The sequence below is a fragment of the Saccopteryx bilineata genome, chromosome 5 (assembly GCF_036850765.1).
Source record: "Saccopteryx bilineata isolate mSacBil1 chromosome 5, mSacBil1_pri_phased_curated, whole genome shotgun sequence".
Taxonomy (NCBI): Eukaryota; Metazoa; Chordata; class Mammalia; order Chiroptera; family Emballonuridae; genus Saccopteryx; species Saccopteryx bilineata.
The window spans coordinates 81,263,672-81,268,615 of NC_089494.1; the positions used below are offsets into that span (position 1 = coordinate 81,263,672).

Here is a 4,944-nt window from a genome sequence, read left to right on the forward strand (position 1 = left end):
AGCTCCATGCAGTATTCCAGAGCAAGTATACAGTGATTTATTCTACTGTAGGCAGAACAGGTGGTGGCTGAACACCTAGATGTTAAATATACTACGTGGGTTCCAATATTTCCACGAGCCTCTGTTTCTCATTTATTGAGTTGGAGTAATTATAATACTAACCTTACTGGGTTGAAATCCATGTGTAACGTGCTTACATAGCTCAGCACATAGACACTGCTATGTGCTTACTGTTATTTTCCCATACTTTTCCCAAATATCCTCCTCGGCCTTCAGTGAGCCTGAAAATTGTTAGAAATTTCCTTTCAGAGATAAAAGGCCAATGATGCCTAAATCCAAAGCTTTCTATCTTGTATTTAGATCATTTCCATAAATTCATTTTTTTTTTCACTTTGCCTTCTCCCCCTCATCTATTTTTGTTGTATGGCTTTCAATTTTACTTTTCATAGAAACTAAGGATAAAGGATCAGATTGATACTATTAGTGTTGAAAAGTCATTCACATTTAAGGGGGCAGTTTATAGAATTAGGTGACTGCTAGAATCACCGTGCTTCACAGTTCCTTATTTACATCACAGAAATTCCAGTTTAGCCTTATAACTTGGTTCGGGATCTCAGTTTTCCTTCACTGCTCCCTTGTCCCTACTCCCCATCCCTGACAAATATCATGATGTATTTGTCTTAATAGCTAAAATGATTTTTTTAAAGGAATGAGCTGTTGTAAACTATTTGTCTGAAGATATAGTGAAGTAATTGTGTAATCCTTTATATATATAAAATTTTCATTTGTCCCCTTCACCGAGGACAGCTTCAGACGAATCTCCTCATAAAGTTTAACATAAATTGAGATTTTAAAAATAAATATTAATTTTTTGTTAATATTTTTGATAATTATTTAAGTGTTATATTACTTTCCCTAAAAATGAATATATAAATACTATATGGTTACAAAAAAGGATCATTACATATCTGAAAATATCTCTTTTAGAAATATGTAGAAAGGCTGTTCTCCTGTAAGCATTGGTGGTTCAGTGGTAGAATTCTCGCCTGCCACGCGGGAGGCCCGGGTTCGATTCCCGGCCAATGCAGTCTGTATTTTTACTTCCATTTCCGGTTTAACGGGTTTAAAAACTGCACGTAATGTTTACTTCATGCAAATAAAGACATACTGATCAAAGGAACTTTCCAGTTTCACTTTTACTTCAGGCAATCGAAAGGGCTGTTTTCCTAACCTTCATTGTTTCTTCCTTTCTTTTTTGGCTTCTCATTTAGATTGTTTTTGTGCGTCCTAGGGTACGTGAGCAAAAGTTATGTAAAGCAATAGAATAAAGACAGTGTGTTGCCGAATGTGAACGGAAGGAAAAGTGGCACTGGCTGCCTGGAGATGCCGGGGATTGAACCCGGGACCTCACACATGCGAAGCGCGCGCTCTACCACTGAGCTACATCCCCCAGCCGGAGTCTGCTTTCCTGTTATAGATCTTCATTCATCTCATTGGGCACAAATCAAATTTCTACATTAGTATTTTAAAAGTTTATTTTGTTTAGTGTTTCTACGGGTCTACCTTTCCTGCTCCCGTCTTTAGCCGCTTCCCGTGGTGCAGCAGGACTCTGCGCAGCCAGCAGTCTGGGACGCAGCGAGAACCAACCATCCTCTAAGCACTCTTGCCGGGCGCCTGGAGCTCGGTAAGGGGGGAATCCGGCGCCTCGCCCGGCCACTGGGCGGGACGACGCGCACTGAGTGCTTCCCAGAGCCGGGGTCCTCTGCGGGTGACTCCAGCCGCGACGCAGCTTCCGGAACGCGCCGCAAGCCCTGGTGCCCAGGAGACCTGCTTTTGAAGTAGAGCGGTGGGGACCATCTGTGCGCACCTCAAAACCTCATATGTTTATGGGTACAGTCCCCACCCCCAAAATAAACTCTCACCCCTGGAAAAAGCTGTGTTCACGCCAAATCCCCACAAATTGGAGTATATCGGGGTTACAGTCAACTCTTGGAGATGAAAATGATTTCGCAACATGCTTTTCTTTTTCCTGGGACCCAAACTGAAAGAAAGAAAGCGACACCGCTATTCTCTTTGTAGTTTAGTTATATATAAAGGATGGTAAAGTCAGGGCGGGGGATCTGGTAGAGATCTATTTTCCTCTGTTTGGTATTTACATTTTGGACCCATCTGACTGGTATAGTAGTAATAATGTAAGTCACTGAACATTTTTTTTAGTGTCCTCTGAACTTTCCCTAACCGCTGATCGCACTCCCCGCCCCAAATGAAGAAATGTACCACGTCTTCTTTCTCGGGAATTGTTCCCCTCCAGTTCTTTGCCGGCCAGGTAAGTGCATGAGCTAACTGGTATTATAGTTCGATCGTGTGTGTTTGGCCCTTCCCGCTAGAGTGTAAATTGATACCACTCCTCACAAGAGCAGACTAAATGGTAGAAGCCTCAGACACCCCAATGAGAAGGAGCAGAACAGAGATTTGGTGTCAAGAGAGCTGCTAGGTCAAGGTTACTTCCAACAACCACGAGTAAGGTTGACCTCAACAGGTAGCACAAGGAGAGCCTAGAATTTCCACTCCCTGAGTGACAGCAGAGCACCCTTCATAAATCAAATGGTCAGCAGGTCCAAAGCCAGAAAAGAAAGCAGAGGTTTAAAAAAAAAATCAAAAAAGAAAAAAACCCACCAGAACAACAAACAAAAAAAACTAGGCAAACCCCAAGCTTCATAATAAAACTCTTAAATCAACAATAAATGTTACTGTGTTTACTTACAGTAATTTTAAAAAATGACTCGTAAGCAGATTTTGTTTTTAATTAGAACAAGCCACATGCTGAGCTAATAACACAATAACACAGAATGTAAAAAAAAAAAAAAAAAAAAAAAAAAAAAAAAAAAAAAAAAAAAAGGCCACATCATTGGACAGTCATTAAGGAGTTCTGCTCCAAACCAGAACATTTCCAAACCAAACCCTGCATTCCATCCTGAACTGCTAGGACATGAGAATCTTCAGTTGACGCTGAATCAGGAAACAGGGACAGAGCCATTTCTCCATCCCAAGTCTGTCACCAGTGCACATTACAACTATAATATTGAGTTAATTGGAAAGGAAGCACGTTTGCCTCTGGTGACCTCACTTTGACACCCTCTTTAGGATCCCTTCCTCAGTTGTGGCTAATTTGTCCATCATCTGAGATCCCCCACTCTTTCTGGGACTTCTTCCTCAGGCCATTCTGAAATTTCAGAGCTAAAGCCAGAGAAGCTCCTTTTATTTTATTTTTTATTTTTATTTTTTTAATAATTTTATTTTTTTAATGGGGCGACATCAATAAATCAGAATACGTATATTCAAAGATAACAAGTCCAGGTTATCTTGTCGTTCAATTATGTTGCATACCCATCACCCAAAGTCAGATTGTCCTCTGTCACCTTCTATCTAGTTTTCTTTGTGCCCCTCCCCTTTTCCCTCTCCCTCTCCCCCCTCCCCCCATAACCACCACAATCTTTTCAATGTCTCTTAGTTTCACTTTTATGTCCCACCTACGTATGGAATAATGCAGTTCCTGTTTTTTTCTGATTTACTTATTTCACTCCATATAATGTTATCAAGATCCCACCATTTTGCTGTAAATGATCTGATGTCATCATTTCTTATGGCTGAGTAGTATTCCATAGTGTATATGTGCCACATCTTCTTTATCCAGTCATCTATTGACGGGCTTTTTGGTTGTTTCCATGTCCTGGTCACTGTGAACAATGCTGCAATGAACATGGGGCATTTACGTGTCAATGTTTGTGAGTTTTTGGGGTATATACCCAGTAGAGGGATTGCTGGGTCATAAGGTAGTTCTATTTTTAGTTTTTTGAGGAACCACCATACTTTCTTCCATAATGGTTGTACTACTTTACATTCCCACCAACAGTGTTTGAGGGTTCCTTTTTCTCCACGGCCTCTCCAACATTTGCTATTACCTGTCTTGTTAATAATAGCTAATCTAACAGGTGTGAGGTGGTATCTCATTGCAGTTTTGATTTGCATTTCTCTAATAACTAACGAAGATGAGCATCTTTTCATATATCTGTTGGCCATTTGTATTTCTTCCTGGGAGAAGTGTCTGTTCATGTCCTCTTCCCAATTTTATTGGATTGTTTGTTTGTTTGTTGTTGAGTTTTATGAGTTCTTTGTATATTTTGGATATGAGGCCCTTATCTGAGCTGTTGTTTGAAAATATCATTTCCCATTTAGTTGGCTGTCTGTTTATTTTGTTATCACTTTCTCTTGCTGAGATAAAACTTCTTAGTCTGATGTAGTCCCATTCATTAATTTTTGCCTTCACTTCTCTTGCCTTTGGAGTCAAATTGATAAAATGCTCTTTAAAACCCAGGTCCATGAGTTTAGTACTTATGTCTTCTTCTATGTACTTTATTGTTTCAGGTCTTATATTTAGGTCTTTGATCCATTTTGAGTTAATTTTAGTACAGGGGGACAGACTGTAGTCCAGTTTCATTCTTTTGCATGTGGCTTTCCAGTTTTCTCAGCACCATTTATTGAAGAGACTTTCTTTTCTCCATTGTGTGTTGTTGGCCCCTTTATCAAAAAATATTTGACTATATATATATGTGGTTTTATTTCTGGGTTTTCTATTCTGTTCCATTGGTCTGAGTGTCTACTTTTCTGCCAATACCATGCTGTTTTGATTGTCGTGGCCCTATAATATAGTTTGAAGTCAGGTATTGTAATGCCCCCAGCTTCATTCTTTTTCTTTAGGATTACTTTGGCTATTTGGGATTTTTTATAGTTCCATATAAATCTGATGACTTTTTGCTCCATTTCTTTAAAAAATGTCATTGGAATTTTGATGGGAATTGCATTAAATTTGTATATTGCTTTGGGTAATATGGCCATCTTGATTATATTTATTCTTCCTAACCAAGAACAAGGAATATTCTTCCA

At 39.4% G+C, this 4,944-nt stretch overlaps 2 non-coding genes across 2 annotated transcripts; one reads left to right on the forward strand and one right to left on the reverse strand.

Moving 5' to 3' along the window:
* The first annotated feature begins 1,016 nt into the window (after positions 1 to 1,016).
* Positions 1,017 to 1,087, forward strand: TRNAG-GCC (transfer RNA glycine (anticodon GCC)). Its single transcript has one exon. It is a non-coding gene; the product is annotated as a tRNA-Gly (tRNA).
* A 291-nt stretch (positions 1,088 to 1,378) lies between these two features.
* TRNAA-CGC (transfer RNA alanine (anticodon CGC)) lies at positions 1,379 to 1,450 on the reverse strand. The gene has a single exon. It is a non-coding gene; the product is annotated as a tRNA-Ala (tRNA).
* Between the last annotated feature and the right edge of the window lie 3,494 nt (positions 1,451 to 4,944).